At 39.9% G+C, this 23310-nt stretch overlaps 1 non-coding gene across 1 annotated transcript; it reads left to right on the top strand.

Annotated features, from left to right (window-relative positions):
• Positions 1 to 3913: 3913 nt before the first annotated feature.
• On the top strand, positions 3914 to 4019 carry LOC139000048 (U6 spliceosomal RNA). Its single transcript, XR_011469513.1, has one exon. It is a non-coding gene; the product is annotated as a U6 spliceosomal RNA (small nuclear RNA).
• The last annotated feature ends 19291 nt before the right edge of the window (positions 4020 to 23310 follow it).

Genomic DNA, 23310 nt, shown 5'->3' on the forward strand with positions numbered 1-23310 from the left:
TCTCAGCCTTTCCTGCCCTTCCTGGACAGCTTTTCAATGTGCCCTGCACTTTGGTAATTTGCTTAACTTCTTTCAAGGAAGCAAGCATGCCATTTAGTAAATTATTGGTATAGGCACTAAGTGGCAAATGACTGGAAGAACTAATACAGTTCCCTAACATCCCTAATTAAGAAGCCCAAGAGGAGCCCTGGCTGGGTGGCTTGATTGGTTGGAGCATCATCCTGTACACCAAAAGGTTGTGGGTTCAATTCCTGGTCAGGGCACCTACTTGAATTTTGGGTTTGATCCCTGGTTAGGGTGTTTACAGGAGGCAACCGATTAATGTTTCTCTCAAACAGTTTCTCCTTCTCTCCCTTCTTCTGTCTCTAAAAATAAGGCTGGTCAGTGTGGCTCAGTGGTTGAGCATAGACCTATGAACCAGGAGGTCATGGTTTGATTCCATTCAAGGCACATGACCAGGTTGCAGGCTTGATTCCCGGTGGGGCTCTGTGTGTGTGCTCATGCACGCAGGAGGCAGCCAATGGATGATTCTCTCTCATCATTGATGTTTCTATCTCTCCCTCTCCCTTCCTCTCTGAAATCAATTTAAAAAAATTTTTAAATCAATAAAAACAAAAAATAGAGTAAGAGGACCTTCTTATCAGGAATATTTACTAATTACTTTGAAACCTATTTGTTTACTATTGAATTGAAGCTGACAGCTAACAGTGAACATGTGTAGGTGTTAGATGACAGAGTCTAGAGATGTAGGTATAGGCTTTAACTAAATGTTTTTTTAAAAAAAATATATTTTATTGATTTTTTTACAGAGAGGAAGGAAGAGGGATAGAGAGCCAGGAACATCAATGAGAGAGAAACCGATCAGCCGCCCCCTGCACACCCACCATGGGGATATTGCCTGCAACCAAGGTACATGCCCTTGACCGGAATCGAACCTGGGACCCTTCAGTCCTCAGGCTGACACTCTATCCATTGAGCAAAACCGGTTAGGGCTAAATGTTTCTTTTTTTTCTTACTCCTCACCCAAGGATATGTTCTTATTGATTTCAAAGAGAGAAGAAGAAGAAGAAGAAGAAGAAGAAGAAGAAGAAGAAGAAGAAGAAGAAGGAGGAGGAGGAGGAGGAGGAGGAGGAGGAGGAGGAGGAGGAGGAGGAGGAGGAGGAGGAGGAGGAGGAGGAGGAGGAGAAGGGGAAGGGGAAGGGGAAGGGGAAAGGGAAGGGGAAGGGGAAGGGGAAGGGGAAGGGGAAGGAGAAGAAGGAGAAGGAGAGAGAGAAATATCAATGTAGAAGAGAAACATCAAGTAGTTGCCTTCTATACCTACCCCTACTGGGGACTGAATCTGCATTATGTGCCCTGACTGGGAATTGAGCCCAAAACTTTTTGGTGTAGGCCCTACACTGTAGGGGATGACACTCCAACAAACTGAGCCACACTGGCCAGGGCACTAAATATTTCAATTCCTTCAATAATTGTTACACATCTAACAGTCAAAGATTAAAAAGTATGTTAGTCATGTCCTGGAGGCCTTCCTGTAAAGCAAGTTCCAGGAAAAGCATTTTAAAGTACACTTTGCTTGAGATAATAGAAAAATATAGCTAGCTAAGCACAAAAGAATGATAGCTCAAGAAATAACAATGGTCGTAGAGTTTAGTTTCTGCCTTTTTGCTTTAAAGATAATGTCATGATATGTCTTGCAGAAACTTTTTTTTTTTCAACCTGGTTAAATCACCTGACCACAGTGACAAAGGCATCAAACAAGATGACATCAGGAATCGGACTAATCAGACCAAGGGAAACCACTGAATCTTGCACAGGAACTAACCAGTGAGCCTCATCCTCGACCCCTGACTTCTAAACCTCAATCTCAGCCTTTAAAAATCCTTGATCAAAAGCCATCAGAGTTTGGATTTAAATCAATAGCTTCCCATCTTGTTCTCCTGGCTCTCTAATAAATGACTCCAATTTCTCCACTGCAAAACTGGGTGTTCAGTATTTGGCTTTGCTGTGAGTTGAGTGGGCAGACCCCCTTGCTCTGTAACAGAATGCATTATCATACAACTAAAATCCTATCATCACTATCATCACAGATTTTATGAAACCCTGCAAGTCTTTTTCTTACAATCTTTGAATAATTATTTGTTGATTTGAATCTCAACATACATAGTCAATTGAACAGTCATCTGGGAAGTTATGTAGCACTGGGAAAAACATGTAATATTGTAATGTGAATATACTCACAACAGTGCCTTAAAGAATTTCAGCTATATTCCCTCAACATCCCCACTTCTTTTGTAGAAGAAGAATGATTCATCTCTATACAGGTAAGAACATCAATAAATTCAATATACACAAGAAAATCCAGAGAATTAGTGGGCATTTGCTGGACCGGGTAAATTGAGATCTGGAAAAAGTAATGAGGGAGGATTCACAGGGGGGAAGGAGCCAGGCCAGAAGGCCCAGACCGTATGCTTTGAAGTCATCAGCAGACATCAGCAGATATTTGTGATAATGGATGGCAGCTAAAGAGAGTTCTTGAAATTATAGGAGGAACTAATGACATTGCTCATTTTTGAAATGAAGTTTTATCTTTATAATCACTAACCGGTCAGCTTAAAATTTTAATAGTTGGGAAGAAATTGGAACAAACTGTGGAGTAATCAATTTGCAATCACCCAGATGAGGACAAGGTGGTGGAGGACAGTCAGATGTGCTTTGTGAGGACACACAATGACAAGTCAATTTCCTTTTCTTCCCTAACGAAGTGCCAGAACTTTAGACAGGGGAGAACAATAGATGTAACCTATCTGTGCTAGAGAGAAAGACCTTTCACTGTACTGCACAGAAAAACCCTTACCAAGGAGATAGAAGGCTGTATCTGGTGGGTGGGTGGGCAGTGATGAGGAAGGTCAGGAGACATCACAGGCAGGGCTAGTCCAGGGAAGAGCTGTGCCCACCTCTGCTTCTCTGAATGTCATCATTCACCAGAACGCAATACAACTCTCAACATTCCCAAGCAGCCAGGAGACTCGCTTAAGTGGGTTGTTACTGACTTAGATTTACATTATAAAAAAAGTAGCCAAATAGGTGAAAAAAGGATTTTCTGTCTGATTTATAAAAATATGTTGTATTTTTAAATGGGAGATATCTATAATACTATCAATAATAGTAAGTATATATAAAAATAAAAATCATATCATCTCTGTAAGTATACAGTTCTAAGTTCTGACCATTTTTCTAAATCTCCAGAAAATATAACATGTCTTGATTCAAATTATGTAAGACCTAGTAAAAGTAAATTAAGATAGCTAAAGTCTTCTTATATTAAGAATAAAATAGTGACTATTACTAATTTCCAAAGGTGTAATTGTCAAGTAAATTAAAGAAATAAGATATTTAGATATTAACAAAAAGGGTAATTTCCAACAAATTATAAGAAATAAGATATGAATAAAGTGCATATTATGTTGTTAGTATTGTTTTTATTTTATAGCACTCTTCTTTTTGGTCATCCATCTCAGTCTGAACTGAATTAGGCTCAATTTTTGCAAAACATTGCTAAAAAAATTCTTAAATATTATTGTGAAGCATTTACCTACAGACCTTCAAATACGTACATTTGTGATCAGGAAAAGTTTTTAAGGGTTTCAGGAAAGTTCCCAAACCACTTTATCAATTCATCTGTGTCATGCATCTTACAGCAATCACATCACTTCCACTTCCAGTCATATTTATTACCCATGTGCCCTGACATTTAATAAAATAAATAATTTGACTATTTTAAAAGGTTACAGAAAACCCACACAAGGAGAAACAGAAAACGGAACCATCCACGTTAATTACAGAACTGCAAGTGAAAGCAAACTCGTGGAAGTGTTTGTACTTGCTACGTTAGTGTTTTCAATTACAACACACAGCGCTGGCTTCACAGCACATATACTAAAACTGGAACACTACAGAGAAGATTAGCATGGCCCTTATGCAAGAATGACACCCTGATTCATGAATTATTCCATATTTTAAAAAAATAAAATAAAAATAAATCACAACACAGATGGCAGGTTAAGGGGGTACTGAGTTACACATAAAGTATTGAGAGCTTCCTAAAATAGTGTTCATGTAACAACTATCCAAACCTCTGGAGAATTTTCATAAGAGTTTATTTAAGCCAGAATTGCCAGGAAGCAAGATCTCAAATGCTCTAATGAGTGATAGTTTGGCAATTTCTGTTATGCATTTGGAATTAAGGAGGGAAAGTAAGGAAGATTACATGGAGGTGGGAGAAAGTGAGGATTGCATTACAGGATAGTTAATAAGATTAAGTGGTGGTCACACTTATTTCAAAGGTGTGTTAACCTAGATGCCCAGAAACAATAGACAGGGCTTGCTTAAGGCAAAGATAAACCTTTTACTAAAGAAATTATATGCCTGGGGTGTGACTACCCACCATGACCTGCCCAGTCAGGAATTTATGATTAGATCACCCTGAATGGTTACTTTCCATAGAACCCCTTTTTCCTTTTTCATTCATAAAATGAGTATTTCATATTATTGCAACCATAAAGATACATAGATGCTGGTTGTATTAATCTCTCTCCTAAAATTTATCTCAAGAAAAGAATACCACAGAAGTAATAGTGTGTCCTTATCTATAATAATAAAAGGGCAATATGCTAATTAGACTGGATATCTTCTGGACGTCCTTCCGGACATCCTTCCTGACCAAGCCAGGGGCTGGAGGGAAGCCAGCTGGGTCCCGGGTGCCTGTGGGTGGCTGGAGGAGGGAAGTCAGGGTCCCGGGTGCCGGAGGGAAGCCGGTGCTGGCAGCCAGGGGAAGGAAGGCCTGCTCTTGCATGAATTTTCATGCATCGGGCCTCTAGTATTTATTATAAAAGCAGTCACCTGAGCCAGGTCTACCATGCACTCTGAAGGGAAATGGTTAAGTGAATTTCATCAACTCAGTGGGATGTTTTGCAAGCACAAAATTCAACATTATAAAAACTGAAGCAAAATAATAATAATTGTTAAAGTGGGTAAAAGTCAAGGTGGCATAGAATAGTGAAAAAACTCTAGGAAGTAGAAGACCCAAAATATAAATCTTAGAGTGCCTCCAAGGTATTGTGCATTTTAAGAGACCGGCTCCTTGATGAAATTCTGGTCAGGTTCAGTGGTTCTCAACCTTCCTAATGACTCGACCCTTTAATACAGTTCCTCATGTTGTGGTGACCCCCAACCATAAAATTATTTTCGTTGCTACTTCATAACTGTAATTTTGCTACTGTTATGAATTGTAATGTAAATATCTGATATGCAGGATGTATTTTCAGGGGTCACAACCCACAGGTTGTGAACCACTATAAGCCATCTTTTTGAGTAGGCCTCAGACCTGGGCCGCGACCTGGGCTGCCTCAATTTTAGCAAGAATCCTTTCAAATGAGTTCAGGGAGAATCTGAATCTTTGACATCTGATCACTGTCCATATATGATCAAGGTCCTTATCCCCCACCCTTGACATCTAAGTCCTTGGCCTACCTTAAGCAAAAATCCCAATCCTATTAGGCCAGACTAGCAGACTGTCTTCGCACCTCCTCTCATTAGTTTGATGTCTCTTCTTTGTAATTTTCCATCCAGGGACTGCTCTCTGGCCCCTGGCTATAAATACTCAGCAATCTTTTCTGTATTTGGAATGGAGCTGGGTTTTATACCAAAGACTCCTCCGTATTGCAAAAGAACTGAATAAAATATGCCTTTATTGCGTTTACTTGGCATCTGGCTCCATTTCTCTTTCACAGTACAGCCTCCAACTTCTTGTAAAATGTGGTAATTTAAATAGTCTTTACCATTCATGCCTGGCTTCTTAGCCTCCAACAATGTAATTCCTCTCTTAAAAGCTCATCATGGAGGGGTGGGTAGAGGCCGGCATCTGGAGTCACTAGACTTGGAGAAGGTGATATACATCCTGGTAGATTTGATCAAAGCCTGAAGGAGAAAAACCACAGAGATGGCTTGCTCATTTACAATGTGAAATAGAATTGTCTTAGGGACAGCATGTTAACATGGACAGCATGTTAACATGCACAGCCTGTCCTTGGAGAAAAGCTACACAGAAAGTCAAATTACAGGATGATTTCTTCCTAAACATGATATCAGAGCAAAGGGAGTTAATTATGTGGTTTGAAATTTTAATAGCATGAGATTTTATTAGACTGATGCTTTCTCCGCGCTGGTTGAATATGTACTACACAAACCCTCAGTTTCTCTGCAAGGCGGAACCCAGACAACTGGAATGGACACAGTTTACATAGCTAATTCTCATTGACACATTATCTTTCCTTTGATATGCTAATCCTTTTAATCAGATTACAGTCAATTGGGTTTTGCTGAGGGCATACTTACTGTTAAGGTGACTTTGCATATCCCCTGCCAATGGGATTCAGACTGTAGGATTTCTTGGCAGGATATGAGCTTGTACAGTTCTTCCTGTATATTGCATATCACAACAAGGCTTCTCTAGTGTGTTTTATAGTCTCCATATTTGGAAAGGGACACCTGTGCTTGAGGCTCAGCTTTGCCACCTACTGTGGTGTAGACAAGCTTCACTGACATTGTGGAATCAAATAAGATTGCATATTTGAGCGACCTTTGCAAACCTTAAAGGGCTAGAGAACATAGGTTTTTTGACCCCTGATTCTGTGTTTATACCATCTGAGAAGTCACAGAGGTGCATACACTGCCGGAAAGTCTTACTCTTCCCCCGCTGTGTGTAGCAGAGTCCTGAGAAGAAGGTAAAATGTTTGTCTACTTTCCCCTTGAGCCATCTATTAATTGAAGTCCTCCTTCCTAGGAATCAGATTCCTCCTCTTTTTCTCTCTGTTTACTTTTTCCCCAAGCCATCCCCATTTTTCCTCTCCCCTCTGCTTAACTCTCAGGGTACTGGGGTGTTGGGAGTAGATGGCTCAGATTCTAAAATTCTCTGCATCCCCCCAAATTTAGTATCTTAATAAGAATGGACTTAATAAGGGAAATACTAAGGATTTGTTTTATTTCTCACTAAGTATTGAGCAGCCAGAGTATCACTTTAGAAATACTGTATGTTGCACTTCATCCTATCCCATCATTTCTAAAGGAGAAGTCTACAGGACACCTCCAACTGTGGATTACACTACATAGCAAACACCCTTCACCACAGCCGGAGGAACTGGCCTAAGTGGTTACAAGCTGTGTGCCTAATTATGAGGGCACTTCCTTTGCTGCTATTAGGAAAGAAACTCCTTCAACCATATATGAATTTACAAGTAAAAATTACCAGCTTCCAGAACCTTGAGCAATAAATGTCTGTTGTATATAAGCTCCCCTCCCCCCACCCATCTGTGGTACTTTATTATAGAACCTAAAGTTTAGAGTCAAGCATCAAAGATTGACTTATTCAGCCAAATGTGGAGTTGAAGAGCCGACCTGGGCCTCTCTGTAGGTGGGTGTATATGTCCGTGTGTGCACAGGGCACTGTGTATTTATGTTAAAAATTTTAAAGATTCATTAGAGGTTGTTGCAGAAGAGGAGAAGGGGGAGCAGGAGAAGAAAGAAAATAATAAGAAGACAATGAGACTATTGAGAATTCTTCCATGGCCTAAAGATCATAAATCAATTTGTGACACGGACTTTTCTTTCTTCCAAAAGCTTCCCCTGAATTTAATATGCAACATGGCCTGATGCTTGTCCCTGAGTCTCAGACACAGGCATTTAATTTGGTAATAATGTGCAAGTTTTTCTCCGCCCTGCCAATATTTCATTCCAGCGGAAGGGTTTCCTCCTGAGCTACTCTTGGCTGCAAATGAGTGAGCAAGTGAAATAAAGGAATAAAGAAAGGCAATCGACTATTCAGGCAGGAGAAGCAGTGCCAAGGTGGAGAGACGGACGCCTTCCTATACCCATGGGACATGAAATCACCCATCACCTGCTCAGCCCAATCAGTAAAGACCAAAAAACCTCAAATGAAGAAAAATCACCACTCAAGAGAAAAATATTTCTGGCTCTAACATACTAGGGATTAAGCCAGAGTTTGTACCAATTCCTTATGAATGATCTCTCCTTGTGAGTTAAGTTACAGATAATCAGAAATGGTTTTTCTACCTCTAGTAGCTACACATTGAAACAATTTGAAACACTGAGCTACTTTTGAAAAGTTAACCCACATTTTTGCTATGAATAGCTTAAGACAAAACGGACAATATTTCTAACAGTGAGTATAAGCTTAACTAGAATATTTAATCATCATAGAGTGTTTTGCAAAAATTTACAATAAGATACTACAAATGATTGGGATCTCACCTAGTCTTTGGACCCTCAGAGTTCATGTGACTGTAGATGAGGATGATACCTGTCCTGCTGGCATTGTGAGGGGCACAGAGTTGATGTGCGGGGTGTGTGGCAGCTGTCAGCATCGCCCCCCTTTGGTCATTGGAAAGATGACTGTGAGAAAATGCTCCCTATGAGAAATAACACACAGGCATCTGATATACACGTTTGTTTGTCTTTAACCTTGCCAAAATTATATTAAGGGAGCTATTATATCCCACAAAAGAAGGGATTGGGTCCATAGAAGATCACAGACAGTGTCCACCATCTTATCCGACTATGAATTCCTATTATGGAAACTATTCCTATATTTCCTATAATGGAAATTATTATGGGGCTACTAAATATTTGTCAAAATATTTCAATTTACTTCATTTTATTCATTCTCAGGGCAGGATGTATATATCAAGCTATGTTGATAGAAAACAGTATAACTTTTAAAATTAACATCTGAAATAAACAACAGTAGATGATGGAGATTTATAAAATATTGGTGAAGTATCACTCAAATAAATTGAAACACCAAGGAAGGTCATATTTACTCCAAGTCATTTTGTTGATTTAACTATTCCTATTTTGGAGTAGAGAACTATTTTACCAGGTACTAAAATCCAGCCATTTCTTTATGTTCCTCTCGGGGGCCCTTTCTATAATATTAACCCACCGATCAGTACTTAGATTGAAATTTTTGATATGAAAGATGGCCATTTACCAGACTAGCACCAAATGAACTAAGATTGCAGGCTATAATGTCTCTTAAACAAAATTGCAGTGTAAGCTACAGAATTTGTAGCATTCATGGTTATGAGGAGAAATGAATAGTTAGCTTGTTCAAAAACTGGCAATTTGACACAATGCAAATTTTTTTTTTAAATATGCTTTTAGCTCACTGCCTATATTTCTCACCTATTTCCTTAAAGTGAGTGTAAACAGGCAATCTAATGATGCTTCAGTGGGAGCTGGAAGTGATGGGCAATCTCTGTCAGGTCACTCATACTTAACACCAATTAAGCATAATGAAAATGTGTCCACGGGAGAAAGAGGAAAGTACCCTCTATGAATGTTAAGAAATCTGACAAGAGCTTTCAAATTGAAAAATCAGGGGCACAAATTACACATAAAGCCCTGGCTCTCAAGTTCTTGGTTCAGCTTTTAGACAATTATCCTGGGAGTATTATTATCATTATTATTTACTTACTAGAGGCCCAGCATATGAAATTCATGGGCAGGTACAGTCCCTAGGCCTGGCCTGTGATCAGGGCCATCTTCCCCAGTTTCCTGCAGCTGGCCCTGCCCTCCGATGCCACCCACCCCCGGTTCCCCATTCACCATCGGGTGATTAGAGCCTGACAACCAGGGAAAGGGACTGAGTGGAGGTCAGTGCACCTCATAGTGACTGGTCAAGTGGTCGTTCTGGTTGTTCTGCCATTATGGTCAATTTGCATATTAGCCTTTTATTATGTAGGATGGTTCAGAAGTCTTTAGAGAGAGAATAACTGTTGTAGTCATGAAACCTGATCTTGTGGGAGAATGTATACAGATTATCTAATTCCATAAGGAAGGTAAATTGTAAATTCAGAGAATGCCATGTGGGTCTAAAATTAATACTTTCAATAAGACCAAAAGAGAGAAAAATTTATCTGGAGTCTTAAAAACTATAATTAGAGAGCATAGGACATAAAAATGTAATCCTGAGAAGTGCCTTCATTCTGAACGAGTTACCTAGACCCAGCTTCTCTTCGCAAGGCAATGTCTACCTGTACAATGGATATGTTAAGTAAGGCTACATGTCTCTGGTGCACAAATGTCCATTTTTGGAATGTAAACATTTATGAAGTTACTAAGATGGAAATTCTGGATAGAAGAGAGTTTTTGTCTGTTTTGTCCAGGATGAGATACCCAATCTTAGAAGTTTCTGCCACCATCTGCCTCCAATAAGGGCATGTTGAAAGAATGTCAATAGGGACACAGTAGTGAGGGGAAGGACAGCCTCAGAGATGTCCCTGGCACTTCATGATGAAACACAGTTCTCCTTTGTAATTTCATAAGGGACATAACTTGATTAAACAAAATCCCCATAGTAAATGGAGTACTTACATTGATATGTTCATTTCACAAAGAATTCTGCATTAAAAGTTCATGAGAGAATAAAATACCACATCTACAGTTTTATAGTATTAAGGACTTTTGAAAGCCATGAAGAGTCTCTCCAGAGAAGAGACAGTTCAATATACTCCAAATTTATAGAGCATTTCCGGGGACCATGATTCTGGATTAAAGCAGACACTTGATTTTGATTACTTTGCAGTGATCTGTGCTCTAAATGACTAGCTCTGATCTGGACAAATATATTAATGTCAAGGGCTTTAAAAAATTACCCACAAATGTCATTTCCCCAAACTGGATTCTAATAAGTCTAGTACAGCATAGATATGAATATCATGCTTTCTGGCATGATTGCTGTAAGTACATATCTCAGGATTTTGATTAAGAAAACTGTTTGACATTGACAATCTTATCACATACATTTTTTTCTCAACAAAATTGAAAAATTCTAAATAATAAACTTCTTTGAAGTCAGGAATTTTTTAATATTATATATTATATATTATATATTATATATTATATATTATATATATAATATTATTTCATGCACCGGGCTACTAGTGTGTGTGTATATATATACACACACACTAGTAGCCCGCTGCATGAAATTCATGCACATTAAAAGGGAAATAATTGCCCTAACTGGTTTGGCTCAGTGGATAGAGCATCGGCCTGTGGGCTCAAGGATCCCAGGTCAAGGGCATGTACCTTGGTTGCGGGCACATCCCCAGTGGGGAGTGTGCAGGAGACAGCTGATCGATGTTTCTCTCTCATCAATGTTTCTAACTCTCTATTTCTCTCCCTTCCTCTCTGTAAAAAATCAATAAAATATTTTTTTTTAAAAAGGAATTAATTAGCAGAGATATTTTAATATTGCTATTTGCCCTTTCTCTATAATAGAAGTGTGAGAGATGAAAGGAAATTAGTAAAATGTATATGAAAATCATATATAAATTTATTAATAAATAAACAGTAGCAAAAGTATATAACAACAACAGAGGCATGATATAGAAACAACAAAAACGATATAAAAACAACAGTGATGCAAACAATGACTGATAAAGTAATTCAACTTATTCTAATATCTCCCTGTACACCACATTAAGAGTGAAAACACTTTCAGAGTGCTTGACTAATTTCCCTTGTGATGAAGTATTTAGAACTTTAACTGTAACGTCACATGCTCCTCAAACTCGAGAGAAAGCAACATATAACTGACCATGTGAGAAAATGGGTTCAGGTAGGAATATGCCTACTCTGTCTAGAGTTTGTCCTTGTGATTTTTTAATAGTCATCACAAATGCTGGCATCATAGGAAATGGTCATCGAATCAATTTAAATGGGAGGCCAGTATCAGATGGGGACAAATTAATTCTTGGAATCAGAACAAACTCTCCCTCTGCAGATCCTGTTAATACTTTAGCTTCGATAATGTTAGGTCGTAATCTTTTGATAATAAATCTGGTACCATTAGAAAGACCCCATTTACTATTGAGATTTCTCAATAGCATGACGATTGCACCCACTTTCAATTTTAATTTATGACACGGCATTCCCAAAGGAGTAATACTATTAAGAAATTTGTTGGGAAAATTTTCCTTTTCAGCACATCTGTGGAATCAATGGAATCATCATTCAAATATGTGTGAAAATCTCCATTCAGTCTCCAAATTTTCTTCATTTAATTTTTGAACATGCTCATTTTTTGGACAAAGAATTGCATGTTTAGATATATTTTTAATATTATCTATAGCAGTGGTTCTCAACCTTGGCTGCACATTAGAATCACCTGGAAAACTTTATAAAATCCTGATTCCTGGGACTCATCCTCCGGAAATTGTTTCTTTGTTATGGGGTGGGGCCACAACATTAATAACAAAGAAACAGAATTTACGGAGGATGAGGCCCAGAAATCGGGATTTTAAAAAGATTCCCAGGTGATTCTAATGTGCAGCCAAGGTTGAGAACCACTGATCTATAGATATAGTATTTCCAAAGGTAGCTTCTGGCCATGATGTTACACTCAGGGAATATATATATATATATATATATATATATATATATATATATATATATATAAAATCATGTCTATGCATGTGCAAATGTAAATATTTATGTGTAACATATGCAGATATGTGTTTGTCTATATATGTACCTAATATGCTAAGTGTCTGACCGATTGGTCTACCATTTGGTTGACCACTCTACCAGTTGCTATAATGCACACTGGCCACCAGGAGGCAAACACTCTGACTGGTAGGTTAGATTGCTGCTGGAGTCCAGCTGATGGGGACTGGGTGAGACAGACCGGACACACCCTGGAGCTCTCTTGTGGTCCCTCCCCAGCCAGTTGGCCTTGATCAGTCCCAATGGGGACTGGGCAAGTCCGGTTGGACACACCCTAGACCCAACCTCTCATGTCCCTTCCCAGCCTCTAAAATATTTCTTCTAATTAATTTCCTTTCAATGTGCATGAATTTGTGCACAGGGCCTCTAGAGTATATATATTTAGTCAATGTATTAGCTCTGAATTTAATAGTTTTTAAAGTAAAGATATTAATATCGCTGAGAAAAAAAAATACTTCTACTGATAATGCTTTCACCACAATTTTTTCAGAAGAGTTTTGTGTGATTAGCTCAAAGCCAGAGATCAGAATCCAGTCTTCTGAGTCTTGGTCCTAAATTTTTATGAAAGTTCTCAGAGCTATCTCCAAATATATGCTAAAATCCTTATAAAAGTACTAGAGGACTGGTGCACAAAATTTGTGCATTTTGTGGAGAGTCCCCCAGTTTGGCCTGTGCCCTCTTGCAGTCCGAGATCCCTCAGGGGATGTCTGACTGATGGCTTAACTTGTAGTCAGACATGCTTAGTGCTGCCGTGGAGGTGAAAGAGGCTCCTGCCACTACCGCTGAGCTCGCCAGCCATGAGCCTGGCCTCTGGCTGAGCAGTGCTCCCCCTGTGGGAGGGCACTGACCACCAGGGGGAAGCTCCTGCATTGAGCGTCTGCCCCCTGGTGGTAAGTGCACATCATTGCAATCAGTTGAATGGCCTTAGCATATCATTAGCATATTATGCTTTGATTGGTTGAACAGATGACTGGATGACTGGACACTTAGCATATTAAGCTTTTATTATGTAGAATTCATTCTAAACACTGTTCCTTATCTCTTTTCCTCCCTAAAGCTCAGCATTATCCTATATAATAAAGAGGTAATGTGCAAATTGACCATCCCTCCAACACACAAGATGGCCGCCCCCATGTGGTCAAAGTTGGCCACCCCCATGGGGACACAAGATGGCCAGCAGAGGAGGGTAGTTGTGGGTGATCAGGCCAGCAGGGGAGGGCAGTTGGGAGGGACCAGGCCTGCAAGTGAGGGCAGTTGGGGGGGGGGACAAGGCCTGCAGGGGAGGGCAGTTGGGGGGACCAGGCCTGTAGGGGAGGGCAGTTGAGAGAGACCAAGCCAGCAGGGGAGGGCAGTTGGGGGTGACCAAGCCAGCAGGGGAGGGCAGTTAGGCATTGATCAGGCCTGCAGGGGAGGGCAGTTGGGGGTGACCAGGCCAGCAGGAGAGGGCAGTTTGGGGCAACCAGGCCAGCAGGGGAGCAGTTAGGAATTGATCAGGCTGGCAGGGGAGGGTTTAGGGGGTGATCAGGCTGGCAGGCAGAAGCGGTTAGGGGCAATCATGTAGGCAGGCAGGTGAGCGGTTTGGAACCAGCAGTCCCAGAATTTGAGAGGGATCACAGATTGGAGAGGGTGCAGGCTGGCTGAGAACACACACACACCCCTGTGCATAAATTTTGTGCACCGGGCCTCTAGTTTCTTATAAAAATGATCATAAATGTAAGTATTAAGACAAATTTGGTTTTATGAGTATAAAAAGAGTAGATTAATAACCAGTGGTCTTTATTTATTAAAATTATTATTTTCATCTTATAACATGCTAATTTTTAATGTAATAACTTAAAAGATGATCCTTTTGTAAGAGCTCCCAAAGAAAAAATATGTATTTTCTACTTTATACCTAGTGTAAAAAAGTTGAAAATGGATTACATTTATAATGTCTACAATTTTTGAAATGATATTAAGTCATTTTACTAGGTCAGAAAATTGGTGTGTTCCTCTGCTTTTCCTTAGCCTCAATCATGAAAAATAGGAATTCTGATATATTAAATTCTCATCCCTCACAGCATTATTCAGCTTGACTGTGGTAAAATATCTTATTCTAGCAGAATTCTGTGGGTTTTGCCAGCGGGTTCCAATAAGTCAAGGCATTCATGGCAATGGATAAGTAACTCTCAGTGTTGCAATTGGATTTAACTCACTCTACCTAAGTAGGACTAAATTTTAAAGCCAAGTTGATATCATCATTATGCAACTGTCAACTTTGTCCAGGAACAGGAGAGAGTCACCCAGTGGGTAGTACTGGAATAGTGTTTCCTATTAATATTATATAGTTAGTAATGACTTGAAAGGTCTGCTTTGTTATTCTTAATATTGAACATGGTCCTGGACACATTGACTAATAGAAATCAACAAACTTGCCTGGCCAGCGTGGCTCAGTGGCTGAGTGTTGACCTATGAACCAGGAGGTCACAGTTTGATTCCCAGTCAAGGCATATGCCCAGGTTGCGGGCTTGATTCCCAGTGTGGGGTGTGCTGGAGGCAGCCAATGAATGATTTTCTCTCATCATTGATATTTCTATCTCTCTAACCCTCTCCCTTCCTCTCTGAAATCAACAAAATATATATATATTTTAAAAATCAACAAACTTGGAATTCTAATGTCAAATGATATTAGACTTGCACTCTGTTTTTGAGTTGGGATACAAATGTGCATTATTTAAGAAGTCCATTTTTACATAAAAAGAACTCAGGTTTTGGAATCAGACTATGTGTAAGACCCAACTCTGATACTACACATATTCATCAATAACTGATTTAGACTTCCTGATTTTGTTTCTCACTTTAATAAAAAAAATAATTTCAGCCTTGAAGAACATTTGTGAGACTCAACTGAGATCATTTTTGTCTATACAAATAAAAACTATTTTTATTATTGGCAGCAAGAATCACAGACAAGAGGGAAATGTTTCTTACTTCAGTTTCCTATAGATAAAGGACACAGACATTTTCCACTGAAGTTGTAAATAAAGGTGCATGTTTCAATTCTTTATTGTATTCTCAGCAAGTTAGATTTCTATACAAGAGTCCTTCTGTCCTCAAACATAAACTTAACTTCTATTGTCTAAGGAAATGAAGACATAAGTGTGTCACTTGCCATAAGTAGAAAGAATGACAGAGCCAATTGCATCCCACTCTACTTGATTTACTTATCCTTCCAGTCCAGAGGATTTTCATCTTGTTCATGGTTTGCATATTTCTAGAACAAATTTTATATTTTATAGCAAGCATGTCAAACTCAAAGGCTAACAAGGGCCAAATAAACGAGGCATGTGGCCCACAGGCCGCGAGTTTGGCATACTTGTTTTATAGAATAACAGCAGATCACAGTAATTTCTCAAGGTACACATGATCATAGATTCAGTTGCATGTTACAGAAAACCCAAAGTACCAGGATTTTCTACCTCCTGTATGAGAAGTCAAGAAGATCAACCTGGAGAGAATGACAGTGCAGTGATGTGTTAAGGTTCCTCCCTGAGCTCCATATCATTGTGTCTAGTGTTTGGCTGTAGCCCTTAGGATCCAAGGTGACTGGCGGATCTTCAGTAATTGCATTCATTTTTACACAGAAGAATGTTAGAGGGGCAAAGAAGGGTAAATCCTGCCCCCATCCATTGCTTAAAGGAGATGTTCTGATCATATCAAAAAGTACTAAGAGTGTCGAAACCAGTTTGGCTCAGTGGATGGAGCATTGGCCTGAGGACTGAAAGGTCCCAGGTTCGATTCCGGTCAAGGGCATGTACCTTGGTTGTGGGCACATCCCCAGTAGGAGATGTGCAGGAGGCAGCTGATCGATGTTTCTCTCTCATCGATGTTTCTAGCTCTCTATCTCTCTCCCTTCCTCTCTGTAAAAAATCAATAAAATATATTTAACAATAACAAACAAAAAAAGTACTAAGAGCACTTCAGTGTTCAGAGGGCAGGTGAAAAGGCAACTACTGCAGAAGAATAAAAGGAGAATAAAAATTGGGGGGCTGTTAGGTAGCCCCAGAGGCCACACTTTCCTTTAGAACAGAGCTGGTTCCGAGTACAAAAGGCACACACGAGCTTTCTATGAAACACAAACAGCCTAGAAATCTTTTGTACCCCTCTTGCTCCTGTCACTACCCTGCATCTATGACCACTTAAGCTGAAAATAATGACAATAAAGGAAGGGGAAGAATAGGGCTGCCCATAGTTGCTCTGTCTTTCAGTCCTTCCTTTCTCAAGAGTGAAACCAAATTTGAGAACGTTGGTACAATGTGGCCACCAAGAAGTGAAATAAAAACAGCCGAGTTGACTATGCTATTAATAATGGAATACATGTGCACACACATACTATGAAATGCAAAATTTTAACCAAGTGGTGCATAACCTGATAGAAGGTAAAGCAGTTGAGTCCTACCCATAGGTGCCAAAATAATTAGGAGATTACTTGAGAATCATTTTCATTTTCCTAGGAGATAGCAATATAAATGAATTTGAGAAGGAGCATTGTATGTGGTAATATTTCTTTGACAAACTGTTGGGCAATATTTCATGTACACATTAATAAAATGATGATTTTGAAGCACAAGATGTTTTATATGAACTATTAAATAATTATCTTCCCAAGTCTTTTTCATCAACTGTATCTCTCTTATCTAATTGTTTCATGTTGTCCTACAACAACTTTGACAATGGATCCAGGCAAGGAAAATGAGCCTGCTTAATCTTTTCTTTATTTCTCAGAAACAGTGCTTTTATCAGAATGTAGGCAAGATAGAATCACAACTGTAAAAACAATTGATAGGCCCTTTGTTGAGTGATCAGTGCATGTTTCTTTTCCAACACAAGTCTAGCCTTGCTTTACCATACTCAAACCCTGAGAACAAAAATATTGAGGTACACAGTCACCAGTTTCCCCACAGTGAGAGCATCCAGTCCCAAATATTCTACCCCCCTCAGCACTATTCTGTAAGAAGCTCTGCTCCAATCCCCCTTAGCAAGATCCCCCTAGTGCCAGGGACAGTTGGCTGCAGGAGGTAAATGATCCTTATATGGACTGTGACTATAGCTGCATTTTTGGTGGTTTCTGGTTGATCAACTTCAAAACTGATGTTTAAAATCTGCATCTAAAATGATATAAAATATGCTCAACTCCATCTTATGTATCAAATAAAATGGACTTTTGAATTTAATGCCTTCCTGCTTTCATTTTCACAAGCAAGTAGGATAAATAAAACAAAGGCCAATGTCACCTTTCTTAAAAATCACAAAAGTTGTATTGGGAGAAAAAAAAACACAAAAAAAACATGGAGATTTGATTGTTTTCAGTATGTGGTATGTGTGTGTGTGTGTGTGTGTGTGTGTGTGTGTGTGTGTTTCTCTATTTTTTGTTTTGTTCATTTTTTTTTTTCCTAGTATGCTTTGAAAACTAGCTTGCCTATCAGGTAGAAATTTGCCAATATTTGTTTTTAATTTGGGTTACTATTTAGCTTTGACTTCATCATATGATTAAAACAGTTCCTAGCCCATGGTAAATTAGGATTAAATGTGAACTTCTGTTAATGTTACTACTTGTGCTCAAATAACTTTTATCTGAATTTCCCAGGCTGGAATTATGATCAGTGTTCCTTTGTAATAAAGAGTGGTGGTTCATACTGTTTGGAAAAGAAAATCACAGGAAAAGGCTTTCTTAGGCTATCTATTGGAAATGCTGGCTTTGTAGGGTCGATTTCATTATCGTGTTAGAAACACTTTTGCCCCAAGTGCTTCTCCTGGTCCTGATTCTTAATTGTTGTTGTTCTGTGGTGTAAAATATTGATGACATTGGTCAAAAAGATTGACAGCGGCATGAATTGTTATTAACCAGACTGTTGGTTGCGGCTTACATTTCAATACACACCAGGATGAAACAGGAGCCCTAGGGGAAAGTGTCCATTTTCATTCTCTCTTCCAAATGGACAGAAATAAACCCTTTCATGGCTTTCTTTGCCATGTTCCTTTTCCTTTGAGCAATTAAAATGCCACTTATTGATTTTTACCTTGAAACATAAAATGACTCATTATTTATCAATGCAGGAATTGTCATTTATCACAGTTGGAAATCATCTAGGAAGCTCAAAATAACCAATGATGTAACAGTTCTCAGGTCAAGAACCAAGGGCACGAACAAAGTACAGGCTGGAGAGAGTACCCAACCTCAAACCTCAGGGATGTTAAGGTTGGCCTTGGAAAGATAAAACAAAACAAAACAAACACAAAACAAAAGCAGAGCAGGGGGAAGTTACTCCCTCTCCACATGTCCAGCACACACACCCCAGCAGACACACTCTTGGAGAGGGAATGTTCATTGTGTAGTCAAAAGCTTTTGGGAAACATTCATCACTTTGTGTCTTAGTGCAGCAATGAAACATGACTAGCAAAGTTTCCTCTGGTCTTGTCATCCATGGCTCCTGTAAAAGGTTTATCCATATGGCACAAATTAGCATGGATTACATTCACATCTGTGTGATTATTTTTGTGAATGTCATTTATAATTAATACTGTGGACTGAGGAGCAATAGGGGAGTGAAAGATGGAAATCACACATCCCAGGAGTGAAAAAGACATCACCCTTCTACCTGACACTCCTATTTCTCCTTAGATGCCAACTCAGTATTACAAAATAGAAGAGACCCTAGCTGGTTTGGCTCTGGAAGAGACTGAATCTTTTTGACGATATTTCCAGGAATATTAGTCAAATCAATCATATGGTAAATTTTAAGTTACATGTTGATTTTTAAAGCTAAGCTGCCAACTGTCTCATGGACTGGTAAACTAATGAGTTTTAGTCCAGCAACAACTGTGGGTTTTTGCATGTTTATTATAATGAGCTGTGCAGCAAAATCACTTTCAAGGGTGTTAAACTGTATATTCTCAGGTGGAGTTGCAGACCTGCTGAAGAGGAAATGAGGAAGTGGCGTCAGAGAATCTCTCTGTAACAGGCTCTATAAATGATTCTGATGGACAAAGCCCATCTAGAATTTGCGCCCCTCCCCCATTGCTGGCCCATTCCCCAGTGACTAAATAATTAGCTGTATACTATTCAGAAACATCTCATGTCCTATATCTGTTATTTAAACAAATCAGAATAGTAAAGAATACAGAGTATGTATTAAAATGCACAGTCCATTCTCATTTCCTCTAAGCCAGTGGTTCTCAACCGTCTGGCCCTTTAAATACAGTTCCTCATGTTGTGACCCAACCATAAAATTATTTTTGTTGCTACTTCATAACTGTAATGTTGCTACTGTTATGAATCATAATGTAAATATATGATATGCAGGATGGTCTTAGGCGACCCCTGTGAAAGGGTCGTTTGATCGCCAAAGGGGTCGTGACCCACAGGTTGAGAACTGCTGCAAGCAATCCATTCAAACCAAACCTCTCACTTTGTATTTCACAGACAGGTTACCATCTTATGTGTTCATAGTTAATTTTGAATTCCTCAACTGTAGGTATAGACTTCTTTCTCTGGTTGGTAAAAATATGTTATCCACACCTCTCCCCTCCCATTCCTTTCTTTTTTATTCCTCACACTATAACTATATAATTACATTTAATTCATATTTAATTTGTTTGTAATTTATAATGTGTTCTTAAACCCCTAGTCTTATTTCATAAATGTTAACAATAGTGTTAGATTCCTAACTTAGTAAGAGGAAAATTTTACCACATGAGTACAAATACCTCACCTCTGAGTCACTATGACCCCATCCAAGTTGCTATGAAATGTCCATCAGCTAACTGCTGAAATGGCTCCTCATTTCATGTTAAGCAAACAGTTGATACCACTTGTTGGCATACAGTTCTTCATGGCATTTCCACATGTCCTGTGATAGCTTTGGTGCTAGAATATCTTGTAAAAGATACCCGTAGAATAAACAGCCTGGGAGGACAGAGGTGTCTCTCTCTAAGACAGAGGGTAGACTTGTTTCTGACCACCACATTAAATATATTATCTTCCTAGGGACAGAGTTTGGGCAGGTTTGCCAGCTGCTCTAATTGAGAATGGGGCTTTCCAAAGCTTGGGGTTCCCAGTAGTGTCCCATGCCCACTGTGTATGTAGCACCCACCTGGCCACTCCCTTATGACTCACACTGGACACATATCTGATGTGAAGCTTAGGCTACCTGCTGTGTCATGGTAATAACAACCTAGGAGTTTCATGGCTGCTATGGTCTGTTTGTATCCCTCCAGAATTCGTGTTCAAATGTAACCCCCAATGTAATATCAGGAGGTGGGGCCTCTGGGAGGTGATGAGGTCATGAGGATGGAGCCCTAATAATTAATACCCTTTTATAAGAGACCCCAAAGAGCCCCCTCACCCCTTCCACACATCCTAGATCCACAGGTCGGAAGTGTGGGGTCAGGATGCCACGATGGTCAGGCTCTGCTGAGAGCTCTCTTCCGGGTGCAGATGGCCAGACATTCTATCATCACTTATGAAATTCATGCAAGTTAACATGGGACCCCTGTTAACTTTAATATAACTCTGTTTTGTGCCTTAACCTATGGAAATGTATTCTTTATATAAATTATATAAGCACTTGGCATCTCTTAATTGTGATCTAAGTTTCCCGTTTATGCTGACCTCTAAGTCAGGGTGTGGGTCTTTTTCATTCATCCTATTCCACATTCTATAAGCATTATTGAGCTTCTCCACAACAAAGTCTTTGAATTATGGTTGAGATTCTTTTAAATATAGTAAATATATATATATATATTTTTTTTTTTTTTCTTTTTCAGTTGAAGTTGAGGTACAGTATAGATTCAGGTGTACAACCCAATGATTAGACATTTATTTAATTTACAAAGTGATCATCCCAATGAAGCTAGTATCATCAAACATACATAGTTATTATAATACTAGAGGCCCAGTGCACAAAATTCCTGCACTCAGGGGGCGGGGGGTCCCTCAGCCCGGCCTGTGCCCTGTCACAATCTGGGAGCCCCACCATTGATCACCCCACAGAGGGAGTCCCCACCCACCTGCCGCAACCCACTGGTCAGTTGCCTGGGCCTCCCTCTGCAGGGCCATCATGGGGCAATGGCCGGGTCCCAACCAATCGCATCACACCTGCCTTGGCTGGCCTGGCGCCAGTGGGTGTCATAGTGTGGTCGTCCAGAAGGTCGTCCAGATGGTTATTCTGCTGTTCAGTTGTTCTGTCAATTTGCATATTACGCTTTTATTATTGTAGATATTTATCAACTATATTTCCTATTCTGTACTTTATATCCCAATAACTATTCTGTACCTGCTAATTTAAACTTTTTTTTAATTCTTTAGTTTTGAAAGTATTATATATGTCCCCCTTTTTCCTCCGTTGTCCTCTCCCAGCTTGCTCTTACGCCCCCAGCCCAGACCTTCACCCTCCTTCTGAACAGACCATCAAACCTTAGAGGGAAGGCAGGGGAGAATGGGCAGGCGATGGGAGGGGGGCAGATGGTAAGAGATCAACCAAAGAAGTTGTATGCATATAAACATAAGTAATGGTTCAGTTTTGTTTGTAAACATCAGAGCCAAGGTCCTTTTTGAAATAACTGCTTTTTACTAAATGTTCTTTTTTAAAAATATATTTTATTGATTTTTTACAGAGGGGAAGGGAGAGGGATAGAGAGTTAGAAACATCAATGAGAGAGAAACATTGATCAGCTGCCTTCTGCACACCCCCCATGGGGATATTGTCTGCAACCAAGGTACATGCCCTTGACTGGTATCAAACCTGGGACCCTTCAGTCTTCAGGCTGATGCTCTATCCACTGAGCCAAACCTGTTAGGGCCTAAATGTTCTTTAATCACACAACAAACTATTGATGGTTATATAGTTCTGTTAAGATAATGATACAATTTCCAAAGCCAAAGTTCCCAAAGTGCTAGAGTCCATCAGAAACACTGGCACTTGTAGAGCATACTCTCACTACTTACATAGCCATTGGGGTAAATCCTATCTAATAAAAGAGAAACATGGTAATTAACCATACGGCTGCTACCCTTCCCATTGGCTAATCACTGAGATATGCAAATTAACTGCCAGCCAAGATATCGGCCGGCAGCCAGGCAGCTGACGCGAACAGGGAGGCTGGCTTGCTTCAGTGACAGAGGAAGCCAAGCTTCCCCGCCTGCCTTGCCGGCCTCTCAGCTGCTTTCTAAGAAACATTGTAAAAAATATAGAAGCTAAACAAAACCCCAGAAATCTGCTTTCAGTCAGCCAGGCTTCAGCTAGCAGGACTGCAACATTGTATCAAATACAGAAGGTAAACAAAGGCCAGAAACCTGCTTTCAGCATCTGAGGCCTCAGAGCTAAAGCTGACCCAGAATTTAAAAAAAAAAAGAAAAAAAGGAGCGGTTGGGAGCTTCAGTCACCTGCCAGCCTGAAAACGTCCCTCAGCCCCTCACCAAGACTGGCCAGGCACCCCAGTGGGGACCCCCACTCTGAAGGGGGTGTGACCAGCTGCAAACAGCCATCATCCCCTCTTCCAGGCTGGCCAGGCAACCCAGTGGGGAAACCCACCCTGATCCAGGACACCCTTCAGGGTAAACCAGCCAGCCCCTACCCATGCACCAGGCCTCTATCCTATATAGTACAAGGGTAATGTGCCTCCCAGCACCAGGATCAGCGGAGCCGCGAGGCCTCCTGGCACAGGGATCAGCATGACAGGGGGCAG

The sequence above is a fragment of the Myotis yumanensis genome, unplaced genomic scaffold (genome assembly GCF_028538775.1).
Source record: "Myotis yumanensis isolate MYYU_CA2020_CCGP unplaced genomic scaffold, mMyoYum1.0.hap1 SCAF_1, whole genome shotgun sequence".
NCBI classification, from domain to species: domain Eukaryota; kingdom Metazoa; phylum Chordata; class Mammalia; order Chiroptera; family Vespertilionidae; genus Myotis; species Myotis yumanensis.